Source organism: Eurosta solidaginis, chromosome 1 (genome assembly GCF_040869045.1).
Source record: "Eurosta solidaginis isolate ZX-2024a chromosome 1, ASM4086904v1, whole genome shotgun sequence".
Classification (NCBI taxonomy): Eukaryota; Metazoa; Arthropoda; class Insecta; order Diptera; family Tephritidae; genus Eurosta; species Eurosta solidaginis.
Window position 1 is genome coordinate 157,403,094 of NC_090319.1, and position 16,791 is coordinate 157,419,884.

At 40.6% G+C, this 16,791-nt stretch overlaps 1 pseudogene; it reads right to left on the reverse strand.

Annotated features, from left to right (window-relative positions):
* Positions 1 to 6,404: 6,404 nt before the first annotated feature.
* LOC137236895 (choline/ethanolaminephosphotransferase 1 pseudogene) overlaps positions 6,405 to 16,791 on the reverse strand; it is a 48,428-nt pseudogene continuing 38,041 nt past the window's right edge.

Consider the following 16,791-nt stretch of genomic DNA (forward strand, 5'->3'; position numbering starts at 1 on the left):
TAAAAACACAAAAAGACGTGGCACTACCACAAGCAAACCAAACCATACTGTGAAAACGAGACTTACACCTATTTTCTTTCAACGCCTCCGACGGATTCATGACAAAGTAGTTCACAGGCATACCACACGTAACACATAACATTAAGTGGAATGGAGACGTACAAAAGGAGTTAACAGTGGGTTTGGGACCTGTCGTGGAGTTAGTTCCAACAGACACACCACCAGCAGTGGAAAAAGGCCCAGAGTTATTACTATTAAGTGGCTGATTAAACCCTAGTCTCGGTTTGGCTGGCTTTTCGAGTGCCTCGACGAGCTTCCCCCCATCTACTTCAGCCCCAACTTGTGCTACGGGAAATACCATCTCGTTCACTGCTCTTGCCGACCTACTCCTATTCTCCTAGATTAGGCGTTCTGCACGCCGATATTCCGTCTTTAGTTCGGCCAAGGTATCCATTTTTGCTGCTGAACGTTAAATTTGCCAAATAAGGCTTCAAGTTTCCCTTAATGATGCCAACTAGTTCCTTTTCTGGAATTTTCTGCTTCAGCCTAAACGTCAAGTCGTGGACCTCCCCATAAAATTCATCGAAGCTCTCTTGACCTAACAGCTTCCTCTCCATGATTTCTCTAATTATTTCGTAATCAAACTATGCGGTTTTAAAATGGGCCAACAACTCTGCCTTAAGCTCGAAGTAGCCAAAGGCAGAGTCGTCGGCATGGTCCTCAAGAACCTGCCAATATTACTTAAGCGCGGAGCCTGTCACGAGATAATGGAAATCTGTGAAGAGGCGTCCATATGATATGTTATACTGTGCCTTCAACTTTTCAATTCTAAATAAAAAGCTCTTTACAGTGATCCCCTTAGCAGACCCATCGAACTTGACGTACCATTTATCTAGGTCGACTTTTCTCCAGTTTGGGTGCGTATGTTCCTCACTTCTGCCCTGACCTGTGGCAGCTTCGGCGTTATTCCCATTTTGGCCCCTTTCCTTTCTCCCTTCCGGAGTGGATGCGTTGGCGACTGGATGGTTCAGCGCTTGAGCCGAAACCTCTAAGTCTTCCATACGATTGCTGAGGTGCGAAACGTCGGTCCTCAGGTCACGAACCGCACTCATGTACTGCGCCATAACTTGGTTTTGTGTACCCATCATCTCCATCATCCGCTCTAGCTGTTCGGTACCGACGGCAGTTGCACTTGGTCCGTTTCCTGCGGCCCTCGAACCACCGGCACCCGAATTTGCTGGCTGTCCATCCTGCACGACATCCGCTCCTCCGGTAGCCCCTGGTGTTCCGTTTTCTGACATATTTAGTAGCCGCTCAATTTTTGGAGAAAAACTTAGGCTGCTGTTGGATTCGTTGATGGCCACTTGGTTGGTGATCGACACTGCAGAACGCCTATTTATATCCCCTTCGCTTGTACCGAAAATTCTGGCTGCACACCGATTAAAAAGGTCAGTAGGTACGAAGTCAACCGGAAATGGTATTCCCGTATCGATTTGGTTAAAAAGGGATCCTGCCACCTGATTTTCTAATTGCCTAGTCACACTCCTAGTGATGCGCCTATCGGTACCAAATAATCCCAACCCACCAGTAACTATATCCGGGTTGTCCCCTTCCTCCATGTACGCACACACACACGAGCGAAGGAGGCTTGCTTCCTGGGTACTTCTCTTCACAAGGCCGAGACAAGGTATTGGGTTTGGGAATCCAACAAGATACACTCTATCACGAGCTCACACACCACCGAACTTCATGAAAAATTAAAGTAAAAGAATTCAAGAATTTATAAATAGGGTGTTATGCAAAAAAGAAATATGCGAATAAACGTTGCAAAGCAAAGCTTTGGTTCAGTAACGCGTTGGCTATAACGTTATTAAAGATATTAAGTAAATTCAGGTGAAATATAGCGTGTACGCACAATCAAAAAAAAATTAGAACCTGTTGAATGCTTACAACTCAAGCCGGGGTAAACTCAAAATGTCTTAGCCTAGTCACCAACGGGGTGATGTTGAATTTCCGACGAGGTTAAGTGTATATGAAAAACACTACGTATACAACAAATAACTTGAATACCAAAGCAAGTACTAGCAAAATACTTGTTTGAAACTTAATCTAGATTATATATTAGGTTCACGATTTCAGAAAATTGAAAAGTCGAATTCAGGCAAAAAAGTTAAAAAAATTTTTTTTTTTTTTAATTCCTTGAAAGAAAAACAATAATATAAAAAAACATATAAAAAAATTGGGAAAAGCAATAATTCAATTCACTATGCTTTTGGCTCTTAACTAAACTAAGTTTATTATTATTATTATTAAAATTCAATAAAAAGGAAATGTTCTTTAAAAAAAAATTTCCTTGCCTGAGTATTTGAAATTTTTTTTTTTTTTTTGTTTGGGTAAGTTAATTCAGAATAATTAATATAAAAAAAAACAAGACAATATAAAAAACTCGAGAAGCAAGTGTAAAACTATTAATTTTGAATCCGTGTTGACTTTATGATGGTAATTTATTTAACCGGATAACCCGGTGGAAATTGGTGAAAAAAAAAAAAATTTGCACCTCTAATAACTATAAAAAAAACTTAGGAAATGAACTAGTCAATAAAATAGACGTGTGAGTAGTTATAACAATTCTTCTAAATATGTTTATTAAAAAGGTATTTTCAAATCCATATGAATATATGTATATATATGTTTGAAAAAAAAAAATTAAATGGTGTAGAGATTAATTACATATACATGTAGACTTATTTACGTAATACTCATGTATGTACAACCGATGTGTAAAGTGGTATGAAATTTGTTTTCTCCTTATGAAACAAAAAAAACTTTTAAAGGTTCGGTGTGTTACGGCGTTGCACCTTAGCAAGGTCGTAGTGAGTGTGCTAGGTCCGTATGTTCGTCGTCATCCGTCCAAAGTCACCGTCAGCTAGATTTCCCCTATTGTCGAATGTGGGTCGCTGTTATAACCCTAACATGTCGAAAATCTTAAGGATAGGTAATGAAATTTGAAAGAAAAATCGATAGAAATAGAAAAGTGATAGATACGTAGGTAGAGGGAGGAAAGTAACGGAAGAATAATAAAATGGTAAAACACTAGAAAGAGTTTGGGCTATATCGTTGGGCGCCATTGTTACGATACTGCCTTGCGGTGGTGAGTCACGGCGGTATGCAGGCATGCTTGTTAGCCCACGCTAGCTCGTCGGATGGGGGGTCTTTTCCACCGGCCTCACCTGCAGTACTCGTAAACAAATTATGTGTAAGTCATGCCTAGGCTTGTCGAAGGTGATAGCGTGAAAGGAAGCGAAAAGAAAGATAGGAAAGAAGAGGCCCGTCTATGTCAGGTGGAGTCTGCCCTCCCACTTCTACGTAGTGTACGTAGCCTTGGGCTCCGCTAAGACTCCGTATACCGAGCGAAGACCCCTTTGCCTGACACTTGTCCGTCCGTTAATTGTCCACTACGTCCCTGGTCAACCTAACATCCTGCCTCTACGTCTCTCTGCACACCCACGTCCCCTCTTACGCGCTTGTGCAACGCCCACACCAAACAACAGGGTATCTTACCTACGCATCATGGTATCTTACCCCGTTAATCAAAAAAAAAGGTAGAAATCCAAAAAATCAGAACCAAAGTTATTCCTTCAAAACGTTATAAACATATTCACATTCCTTTATTTAATTCAGATGTTAACGTACTCTTATATCTACCCATATATGTATTAATAATTTTCTTATACTAACTCCTCGTTCAAAAATAAACAGCAGTTGGCATATCTGCACTTAGTCCTGCCTATTGGTAAAGAAGAAAAGAAAAGGTGAAACTACCTTACAAGTTAATTTCAAAACAAATCCATAAAAAATTTATATTAAACTTTTGTAAGTGGTGGAAACTTAAATACGTGAGGCTTCAATTCAACATAATTAATCGAGCTTAGTAGATATGCAGTTACAGAGCCTATCATAAAATTATAAAAATAAAATAATTATACAAGTAAAAAAATAAAAATAAAATCCAATCATAACTCCGTTTATTTTTCGGTAGTGGTTCTAGTTCAATGGCCGCCGCTGTTGGGTATTTAATCCCCAAACTAATCCCTCTCTTAATATTCCAACAGGCAACAAAAAAAAACATATGATAAGAAAAACATGCAAAATAAAATATGTATGTAAAATTGTATGTATATGTATATACTTAATTATGGGTATTATATTTATGTGCTAGCACTTACCGGTTTATCCCACGATGAGACGCCGCATCTAGGAGAGCAGTGCTAAAAATTGTATATATATATATCCATACATATGTACATAAAGAAGACTCATTAAAAGGAAAGCTAAGTGAATAATCTGATTTCCAATGCCTAACGTTGGCTGGATCTCAGAGAGGAGTTATTTTGGAAGCACTTCCGCCTTTAGTCATGCGGTTGTGGGCTGGAATACAACAGCCAATTCTATTTCGGGCTTTACGGCGGTCAGAAAAATTGTTTAAAATGAGGAAACAAGGAAGAAAAAACCACAAAATGGGGTCAAAAGTGCACAGAAGGTGAAGTGAAAAAAAATTATTGAGTGCCTTGTGACGGGCAAGATCTGGTTCGTTCAGCCGGACCTAAGTACGTGGGTCAAAGAAGAAAAAAAAAAGCAAAGGAATGAAGAAGGAGGGAGTTGGGAAATCAAAATTTCCGATTACCTCAATCGAAATCTTCCTCCTTCCTGTTTTTCCTGTTTTTTTTTTTTTTTGTTTATGAAATATATTGATTTGACCAAAAGAAACACAAACAGGATGCAAAAAAAAAAAAAATCAAAAGCTAAAAAATGGGTGAACAAAAAAAAAAAAACCGCCGTCAATTATTAAAAAGTTTAACCAAAGAAAAAACGTTTTCCCTGGAATTCCCCCAAGGAGGGTTAGCCTAACAAGAAAAATTCGCTGTTATGTATGTACATAAGGTTATCATACAGTCTTAATATAAATTTATGTATATGTAAATGGTTCGCGCCAGTCTTCTCTCCGTGTGTTTGTTGTTGTTGTCGCTGGGCTGATGCTGTGCTCTGGCCTCGTTGGTCTGGTGCTTAAGTACTACTTTATTGGTATCGTCGCTGTCTTTCTCCAAATAACATAGCTTTAGGGGGGTATAAATATGCTGCAATTGTTTATTGCCTCCAGGCAGTTCAGCTGCAGGAACCTCTCGAATGCTTATTAGTTTAACGGCCTTTCGTTGAAGCCCAGGAATACTCCTGCCGCGTGAGGATCTCAGCGGCGGCAGATTGCTTGAGTGTCCTTTGGCTGGTGTACCGGCGGCCGGAACCGTAACTGTAGCGGGTTATGGCAAAAAAAATATCACTTTGTTTTTTTTTTTTTGATTTTTATAAGTCACTACTGGGGTTTAAAAATTCCCGGTCGCACTTCCTTCGCTGTGTTGAACACTTTGAATAATGATCCAAAGTCCCATTTCGGTTAGTGAACGAAGCCCTTGAAAAGTGCCACGAAATCTTTCCTTCGCCATATTTTCACTCAACAGACGAAGAAAGTACGCACACACCCTTACCAAAAGACGTTACCTACAGAGACATGTTTAACGAGGCATAACCGAACAAACCACAAGCTATACACAGATTAGAACGGCCAAAGGAGAAATTGCTTTCGCGCGCATACACTTATATATGCACATAAAGTATATCAGATGGTTTGAGCGTTCGACGTGGCTTAAAAATGTTTGACGTAGATATGCATGGTTCGACATAATCGGAAGTGCTTGAAGTTTGACCGTAAATATGTTGCGCGCAACCAAAGCGTATGCATGGTTGTATATATGTATACATCACTTTTTGCCGTAATGCCACAGTGCCACAGGCTGTCGTTACAGATCATGGGAATGTGCTTTTCTGAATTTATCGAATTATCGAACAATGACACTAGTTTTGATCGAATAAGTGTCATAATAACGAATGAAAATTTGTTCGATCAGCACTTTCTACCACAGTAGAAGATCGAATTTGTAAAATTATATTATAAAAATAAATTTTGACAGCGCGAGAGTAAATTCTGACAGTTATCGTGGTGAATACCCTGCAAAAATGCTCCGCGTCATTTTACTAGTCGTTTTACGGTCATTGTGACTTTCTGCAGCGGTTATATTCATAGTCATTTTTGCATGGGCGGATTAGGTTTTGTGACCAAATTTTCCGTTTCGTTCCTATTAATGTGACCGTGCATTCCGCTCCCACCTATAGGATGTGAGCATAGTACTGTGCTGCTCACACACGTCACAATGCTCGTCAAAAGGCGGTCATTTTTCCGTCATTTCAACTGTGCGGTTTTACCATATATATAACCGCCATATAACGTGAATTTTACCTGCAGATTTACTTTGCCTGGAGCAGCCATATGAATAAAATATGAACCAAAAAAATTGAATTTTCAATATTTATTATTTTCAATATTATTATATATGTACATGAAATTGGAACTTATATTAATCCAGTTCATATAAAACAGAAGAACTTTAATAATAAATAAACTCGCTTAATTGGTTTTTGTTTTCCAATTGAAATCTCTTCTAAGCGAGCAAAAAAATAATATTAAGCTTTAGAAAAAACTCCAATTATTTGTATAATCTACAACTTAAAGCTTAGTAGAAATTCAGATCAAGAATATTCAAAGGTGTCGTGGATCCGATTGCTGTCGTAATTGAAGAACTTAAAAATGTACGACTATTAATTGAGTCAGACTTATTATTGTTCTAAATCTAATCATTCAATCAATAATTCTGCAACCCAAAGCAGGAGTATTGATTGGTTTCAAATCTAATTCCGACAGCAATCGTATCACATCCCTTATTATATATGTACGTGATATTGCAACTTAAATTAATACAATTGATACAAAGAAAAGTAAGTACTTTAATAATAACATAAACTCTCTTAATTGGTTTTTGTTTTCCAATTGAAATCTTTTCTAAGCGAGCAGAAAATAATTTTAAGCTTTAGAAAAAACTCCAATTATTTGAATAATCTACAACTTAAAGCTTAGTAGAAATTCAGATTAGGTTTACTCTTTTTTCAGATCAAGAATATTCAAAGGTGTCGTGGAATCCGATTGCTGTCGTAATTGATGAACTTAAAAATGTACGACTTGTAATTAAGTCAGACTTATTATTGTTCTAAATCTAATTATTCAAGCAATAATTCTACAACCCTTAGCAGGAGTATTGATTGGTTTCAAATCTAATTCCGACAGCAATCGTATCACATCCCTTATTTTATATGTACGTGATATTGCAACTTAAATTAATACTGTTGATATAAAGAAAAGTAAATACTTTAACAAAAAATAAACTCTCTTAATTGGTTTTTGTTTTCCAATTGAAATCTTTTCCTGTGCAAGCACATCGCTAACCTGTGTTGGCAAAAGATATGATTATACTGTCTTCGATAGATAGTCGGACGAGCCGCTACTCGGCGAAGTAGAGATAACCGTTGTGTCGGTGGCAGCTGTTACAACATCAGTTTCTAACTTTACACCATCCGTACAGTGTGATGAATGCTTCACTGCCTTTTCCAATTGCTTGGCGCCAGCAATTTTTGCTGTTTGTAAAGCTTTAGCTGTAATGCAAATATATAGATGGGTTAAAGTGGTTTTCGTATGTTATTCAACAACTCACCCTATACCATCATCACAGCCTCCTCATCGATTTTGAATATGTGTACTGTTTCATTATTCAGACCCAGTTCGTTTGGTGCAATATTTTCGATTTGATGAATATGTATACTATCCGTTAGGCAGACAATTAGGTGCAATCGATTCATTCATATACTGTGGGTATTTCAGCCGTACACAGAATGGCAGATATTTTGATTCTTTTTTAAGTGTAACATTTGTAAACAGTTGGGTTTCTCTGCTGTCACCATCACCACTAGAGAGCTATTGAAGAAACGCTCGACCAAGATAATATGTGAGATTTACACGCATAGATTTCTTCCACCTTTTCACAGTTATTGATGGAGAAAATGCGAAAGCCATATTTACCATCCAATACCGAAATAGAACTGTAGAGGAAGAAACATTTTATAAAATTTAATAAAATCAAAAAATGATAGTTGTGCTAAAATGGGGTAACGTATTGTATGTTAAAGTATAGCGAAGTCTCGGCGGCTTTGTCCTGGTGAAAATTGAGTTTGAATAGGTTTTATTCTTCATTCTTAGAAACATCTACGAAGGTACCTGGTAAGATATTAAAAATCCTCAACGCTTTTTTTGCTATAACTTAAAAAAACTCATATTCAAACTTCTGCTTAACTTCTACATATCAATAGCTACCTTTACCACCAGGAGCCACTATTGCTTCTACGCCTATGCTATTGTTTCCTACATCGATTAGATTTGTAATAAAATAAACAGCTATCACCCCAATCTCTCCAGTTTTGTCGCCTCGCGAAACCTGATATTTTCACCAACCAAATCATCGGTGACCTTATTTAAAACATGACCGCGCCAAATGTCGACCATATGGCATTACCCTACCGACTGTCTTACACCCTAAAATTTTGGGTGTGACTTTCGATCAGGATCTACATCTTGGAGAGCATGCACTAGCAATTGTAACGAAAATCGTCGTTGGTGTGAGGGCTTAGCCGATCTCCATAGCGCCCGACTATGAGGAGGAGCTGTTTAGGACTGGCATCTACGCCGTTTCGCCTCATAGGAGGGCGGCGGGATGTCGGTGATGAATTACTGCCAACCCCCTAATCCAGGGTGTTATGCGGACCGTGCCTATTGGACGATTTGCAGCCAGGGGATAAAATCGGCTGTATTCGAACGGAGCCTTCCCGATACCGGACCACCTCGGGAAGTATTGATGGCCTTACCACAGTAAGGGGCGCTGCTGTGGCTGACGGTTCTTTCCCCGTATATAATACTGGACCGCTGAGCCCGCCTTGTCGGGCTGGTGGTCGTACGACCAAGGTGAACGACTGATTACCTAATTTTCATAAGGACGATGATAAGAAGAGGACTGAGCCGCAAGCCAAGGACGACAAATACGCATTAAGCGATGCGTCGGACTCGGGGAGCGAGAGTAGTGCTAACTCAATGAACTCCGTGTTGGAGAAGCACACAAATGAAAAAGGAGTAGAAGAGTGGAGAAGGGTACGGAGCAAAGAGCTCTCTCGAAGTACCGTGCAGTACTAAGAATTGTACAACGCTTGGGAGCAGTGGTGGACTCAAGAGAAGAGGAGATCGAGCGCTTGGCATGGGCTCATGAGGCGGTAGAAATAGGTCGAAGGCAGTTCAAAAGGTTTGCTGCGAGAAACCCTCGGTTCTGCAACCGGTATGAGGAGGAAGAAGCGTCGAATGGCAGAATGAAAAGGCAACGTTCGGCGGAAGGCGACAAGCCTGCTTTCAAGAGGCAGAAAGGGCCCAGTCCCAGAGCCGCGACGCAGGGCAGTCCCATAGACAAGACAAGTAGGCCCAAAGCTGTAAGACAGATGGGCCCTAATAGCGAGGTAGCAACTACCTCGAAGGCTGCGAGTCAGAGGGAACTTCCAACTATGGAAGTAGGAGATAAGCCAAAGGGAGATAATGCAAAGACTCCGACTTTCTCGGAGGTGCTAGAGGGAGCTAAGACTCCGACTTTCTCGGAGGTGCCAAAGGGAAATAACACTAAGACGCCGGCTTTTCCCGAGAAGATGAGTGATGTGGCAAAGCAGTCACTGACTGTGGCGCTGGTTGATCGTAGCAGGAGCTTATTAGCTTAATGCTTAAGATGATGCGGGAATAACCAAGTAAGCTCCTTCCAACCTTTGATTCGGGGGGATGGTATAATGGTATGAAGATGATAGCGTGCGACAACATCGCGAGCTTGCGGTGGCTGGAGGAAGTGGTTCCAAACCTTCAAAGGCAGGGCACGAACGCGCGTTTTGAGATGGTGGATAAAGCGCAAATCCCCAAGGTACCAAAAGTTAAGGTATGGATACCATGCGTGATGAAGTCGGAGGATACACTGCGACTTTTGCAGAATCCAAATCCGAACATACCGACACAGGATTGGAAGGTACTTACTGTATCTCGGCCTACGGAGGAAGGTCAGTTATACATCTTCCAAATAAACAAGCAGGCGGAGGATATATTGTACGCGCAGCTCCTTAGGTACAGGCAAAATTTATAAGCGACTCAGGAAAAGAAGTCGCGGGTATTAAAGTCCTAACACGCTGGACGTGGGCGAAGTCGAAAAGGACCTCAAAAGCCTAAGGCAAAAAAGACAGGTGGAGGTAGCCCACGTCAGCCCGAATGTGTTAGAAGGGGACCAACAGCCAGATGGTGCTGTGAGTCGCACAGAGGAACACCCGGCAAAACAGGTACAAGAGGCTGAAGGGAGCTTCGAACACTCTAAACCAAAAGGGCTATGGGAGGACGACGACGTCACGATGAAGGTGCTGGAGGGGGACAAGCAGCCCATTGGTGCTGCGAGTCCTACAGATAAATCTCCAACACAGTAAAGTGGCGTCGAGCGAACTCCTCCTCCTAACGCGCTGATCCAGGAGCCGTGGCTTCCATCGGGAGGAAAGATTTCTGGACTTAGCGCGCGCGGATTTGGCGTTTACTATGCGCAAACGGAAGGACGGGTGCGAGCTGTAGTAATGGTAAGGAAACAGCTGCATTCATATATGCTGCCTAATTACACTACTGAGGATCTCGTAGTGGTGGTGAAATCGCCGGGCTCAGATGGTACATGTCCGGCCATGCTAGAAGTTTCAAGTAGGGCGGTTGTGGGATGGCTTACAATAATATTCGATGGGTGCATAAACTGAATCATGTACCGCACTCTTGGAGAACTGCTCGTGTAGCTTTCCTACCAAAGGCGGGGAAGATCGGTCACGTGTATCCCAAAGATTATAGACCCAACAGCTTAACATCATTTCTGCTCAAAACCTTTGAGAGGCTGATAGATGTGTACATAAAATCCAACGTGGATGAAAAGCTGCTCTCCACAACACAACAGGCGTACACCAAAGGCAAGTCAGTAGACACCGCATTGCATAGGGTGGTAATAAGCATAGAAAAAGCCCTGGAATATAAGGAATATGCTCTAGAAGTCTTCTTAAGCATTGCCGGGGCTTTCTAAATGGGTGATTATTGATGATCTTAATTACGTTAAAGTACATCCAGCCTTACCCAGATGGATCGACTGCATGTTAAACTGCAGTAAGATTACATCGCAATGGGGATTGTACGCAGCCACGAAATTGGTGGGCAGGGGCACTCCGCAGGGAGGGGTGCTATCACCTCTGCTGTGGACGCTGGTCATTAACCAACTGCTTAGGGGATTCTACGAGGGACCAGAAAAACTTACGGTTTACGCAGATGACGTTGCATATGGTCTTGTTTACAAAGAGGTACAAGGTCCCTAATTGGACCAGGCCTAAGTTAGGAGGGGCGACCCTACGGGAGAAACCTTGCACAAAATATCTAGGAATGATCCTAGACAGTAAGCTGTCATGGAAGCTCAACGTGGAGGAGAGGGTGGGGAAGGCTTCAACGGCACTTTATGCAGGTAAAAGAATGCAAAAGAACCGGCATATACGATCAGAAGGAACTCGATGACGATGCCTCAAAACTAACAACCAAAAGCAATAATTATCATTTCACTGACACAAATTTTATAGTTTTTTTTCGGGATTTGGACACAATGTTGTTGTTGTTTTTGTAGCGATATGGTTGCTCCCCGAAGGCTTTGGGGAGTGTTATCGATGTGATGGTCCTTTTGCCGGATACAGATCCGGTACGCTCCGGTAACACAGCACCATTAAAGTGCCAGCCCGACCATCTCGGCAACGATTTATGTGGCCACATTAAACCTTCAGACCATCCCTCCCTCCCCGAACGATTTCGCCTAGCAATGGTATTCTCTATCATTTTCGTTCGGTCTTTACCTTTCTAACAAACAGGAAGGCAAACGTAATTGTCAAGTGATAAGTTGCAATTGTTTAACATAGTGCAAATACACTAGCGATTCGTCTCTGATCCGCATCGAAAGTTCGTTTCGTAATAGAGAATGAGGCCCTAAGATTTTTTTTTCAATTTGTATTTTGACTTACCAGCAACAACAGAATCATGTTTAATTGTATGCCGCACAAGCATTATAGCATCATGTAACGAAGCTCAATTTCTTCCAAATATTTTTCAACACTGCCACGTAAAATCAATGTACTTGTTCTAACATTAACGCAACCTTTAAATAATTATAAACTATAAAAATGAAATGAATGCCAAACCTTGGAAAATGTTGAAACGTTCACCACCAACAAAATGCAAAAACTTTTCATCCACCTCCCGTGACCATTCTGTCTTCTTTATGCTAGGATCAAGACATTCGTACCAGCGTGCCTTACATTGCTTGGCAGATTTGCGGTGCAGCAGTGATGCAATACGTGACCACTGGTTTTTGCCATATTTCATTACAGCTGCTATGAGGATTTCATCCTGAAAGTTATCAATTTAGTTAATAAACGGCCAAGAGTAACCAGTCGCGTCAAATGCTTGCCTCAGTGTTTCTCCACACACCACCTTTTATCATAATTCGCGGCATGGTGCTATATAATTGTAAATTCGGGAAATTTTTAGAATATCACCCCCCGAGTTCGGGGTAAAACTTGGTATCAAATGAAAGAGGGAGTTCTCCCGATCACAAATATATATATTTTAAAGTGCGCAAACTTATAATTTAAAAGTTATTTGTTGTTAAAGTTTGCAAATTTACCAAATTTCTATAGCACTTTAAATTACAATTTACACATCTTTCAAAACCTTAATCCACATACATATCTATATAAATTGGCAACGATAAACTTAAATTGCATTTTTGTATATTTCACATTTCATTTTTGCATTGTTTTCACTTATTATAAATGTTTTTATTAAATAAATCGCGCTTTTGTAGGAACATGCGCATATATATATATACATATATTTTATTGATGACATTACAAAGCTGTGCTGCCACATATATATACGTATACACACATAAAATTTGTACAGAAATTTGTAAACTTTAACACCAAATAACTTTTAAATTATAAGTTTGCGCACTTTAAAATATATATATATGTGATCTGGAGAACCCCCTCTTAATTTTAAATCTTTCCGGAGATATTCCATTTAAAACTCTCAAAATTGAAAAAATTTTCGACCACCAAATGTTTTGCTGTCTCTGCTGAATTAGAATTGGCGGATTTTTTTGCACGCAAAAATGACGTATTTTGCTATCCCTATAAAAATAATAGGTGCGAGAGGGCACGATACATTGTGGGAAAGCTAAATTTGTCAACATGCTATTTCATTTGGAGAATTTTTCATTCCTAATCGTCACCCCTGTCAAAAATTCGTGTGTCTGTGTGCGTTTTTGGTCACACGATTTTTGCAGGGTACGAACGTCAGAATTTACCCTAGCTTATAAGGCTAGGTTAAATTTTGACAATTGGTAATGTGTACAAGTGTTTATTGTCAATTGTTATGCCAACGTGCGTTATTAAAACGAAAAAATTAAAAATAAAATTATAAAATTAAATGGCAAAAAAAACGACGAAAAACATCCTACGTTACATGTAAGTAATTTGCGAACATTTGCATTATATTTATTTATAGAAATATGTATGTATATGTATATATTTTGTTTTAAACAGGGAACCATGAAGAAAGGCTACTGCTTATTCAAAGGCGCACGGAGGAAGAGGCGCCTTTTAGTGGCAAAAATGCCAATTCCAATGAAGGATGGAGGTAAGTACATAAATATGTATTCATTGGTATGTACATATGTATATAATGGCGGTTCCAATTCGTCCAAAAGATGTAGTGTTTTGTGTTTTTTGCGGCACTCCACATTTGCAAGTTCCACAAGTAAAATATGCTTCTTTGGCTACAACAGCAGGTTATTTATTGGATATGCAGGGCAAAATTAAAGACTCCTACAACACCTCCGGGACTGTGCAATGCAAGTGGAAAAAATTCTGGTAGATCGCGCAGGGACCAAAACATCCAGAAAACTAATTGTTTATTGGGAATCTTGTAATCCCTTTTTAAATAATTTCTCGGTGATCTAGCGGCTTAAAAAGCAACATAAATTCGAGACATACTAACTTTACAATTTTTGGAAAACAAAATTGAGCTAGGTGATGCAGGGACCGGGACATTCGGAAAATTAGTTTTCGTATGTTGAAAGCCACTTAGACTTCCTTACTTTTTTCTTAATATAAATCTATGTATATCGCTTATCCATCTAATTTGAACTACTTCTTTCCAGAAAAGTGGCGCAATCATTTTCCGAGGCCAAGGATTGGATAACCTGTAAGTCCCAATGGAACAACCTTGCGAAAAAATATAAAACCTTCTTTCAATACAAAACTGGTACACATGTTAACATTTAAACTTCAATATTTGTTTTTGCTAATTTCTCTTTACTAGGCAAAGGAACAGGAGAAGAGGCCATGGCAGAGGAAGCAAAGGATTGGGAGTATTTTGACGCCATGCACAATTACGCGTCCAAAAAAGAAAATTACCACCCCAGTTATTTGCTTCACAGTGGGGATGGGGAAGTGTCCATGAGGCCGAGGACCTCGTCTACCTCTAGCTGTTCGACAGCACCATCCACTTCTCGAGCGTCTAACCCACGATATCGATCGGGCACGCCGCAACTACCGAGCAGAGACGAGCGCCTTCATAGTTTGGAGCAGCATGTGATGAAGCGCGATCGAAAATTTAAAAAAAGGATTGGGTCGTTGCTCGCAGTATTGGGGCAAAAGGTCCAAACATATTTTCCACATATTAACGTGGATGGACTGTTAGTGTCCACGGAATCTGATTCAGACTGACTATTTATAAATATATAGTGATAGTGATCTCATGCCTTAATAATTGAAAATAGAACTTTTATTTTCCGGTCGAAATGAAAAATTTGAAAAAAAATATTTTTCAATCGAAATGAAAAGTTTGAAAAAAAAATCGATCTATTGGCAAATCTTACTTTACGTTTACTTTGCTTGTTGGGTAGCTGGAGTATATATGTACATATCTCCCGTGCTACAACAAAACCAAGTAAATGCCTCTCCCTGTGTAACTCCGCATATCGTGGTGATGATCTGTCCTCTGTGCTATTCTTCGTGCTTTGTGGCATTTTCTACGCTCTTCCGCAATTTTGTCATTCCACCAATATACCGGAGTGCGCTGGGCTTTTCCGCGACTTCTGGACATGGCAGCATCACATGCCATACATAGCGACTTAGTGATTTGAACCGACTGGTCTTCCGCATGCGATCCTCGCACTATGGCATCCTTCCAGATAATATGAAATATTTGTGGATCGAAAAGGTGCTGCTTCCATTTCCTACTTTGTCGATGTTTTGCTGCTAACGTTCGTGGAGTTTCGAGCAACTCTACGCTAATAGCTTTATGGTCGCTGTGTGTGTAGACGTTGCTTGCGGACCATTTTGCTCGTCTTGCTATTTCGTTGCAAGCGAAGGTGAGATCTATAATGGATAGTCTGGTACCTGTATCGAAGGTATATATCCTTGGTTCATTTAGGAGTTCTAGCCACAAAGAAGTAAAGCTTTCGAGAAGAACTCTCCCTCTTTCGTTCGTTCGTCTACTTCCACGCACAGATGACCATGCATTGAAGTCCCCACACACTAAAAGCGGGTGTTTACCTCGTACTTCCATGGTGATCCCGTATATCATGTCTTGGAACTCGACGATGGTCATGCTCGGAAGGGCATAGTAACTGAAGACTTATATATTATTGATTTTTGGCCACGTGAAACCTGCTACCGTTGGCGTCATATTTTCCTGTGGAAGAAATTTCGCTTGTGCCCAAATTGTGGCTTTCCCTGCCCAATCTGAGTGCCAACCCTGCTGCTGGCGATTTTTGCATTGTTCAGAAAGTACCACTATGTCATATCCTCCTTCATAGACTGTTTGGGATAATAGCTCTTGGGCTGTCTCGCAATGGTTTAAATTGAGCTGCAATACCCTCGTGAGACACTAATTTTGCTACCCCCTCGTTGTGGGCATTTAAAACTGCCTGCCGAATGTTCTCCACCACATAGTGCGCATTTCGGAGCGTTTTCGCAACTTGCAGCGTTATGACTTTCCTGCCCGCATTTCCTGCATAGTCTATAGGTATCAACAGTCTCCTTACATTTCTGAGCTATATGCCCGCAGCCCCAGCACGTATAACAGCGTTTCCCTTGCTTGACCTCTCTAATTCAGCAGGAAACCCATCCTACACGGATTCTTTGCACACTAAGAGCAGCCTTGGCATCATCCGCTGTAAGGCTTATAAGTGCCGACTTCGTGCCACTGTACCCTGTGCGTATGCTTTTTATTGCAGTCACATCTGGAAATTTGATGTTGCGTTGCTGGTGGAGGGCGTTAGCAAATCTCCCCGGCCGTAGTAATCTCATCGAAATCTCTGCACTGTAGTGTGACCATTTGGGACTTTGTTATAACTTTAGCCGAGTCCTTTAGTACCGCTTCAATTTCTGCTTGGTAGGCGCTTGTTTTCCCATCTTTCGATTTTTTCCTTTCGCTTTTTCTAATCGTTTTGACGTCATCACCCAGGGATTTTAATTCGTCGCATCTTCTTACTTTACCCAATATGTCGGTGTACGCCGCATCTCCCTCCTTGAAAATGATGATTGCGTCCGGCCTAGCCTTAGGGGCTTTTTTCTTGCTCTTCTTTTTAGCCACTCTCCCGTCTTTTGTGCTGCAGTGTCCTCCTCCCGCTCTGTCTTCTCTTGCATTTCTTGCCG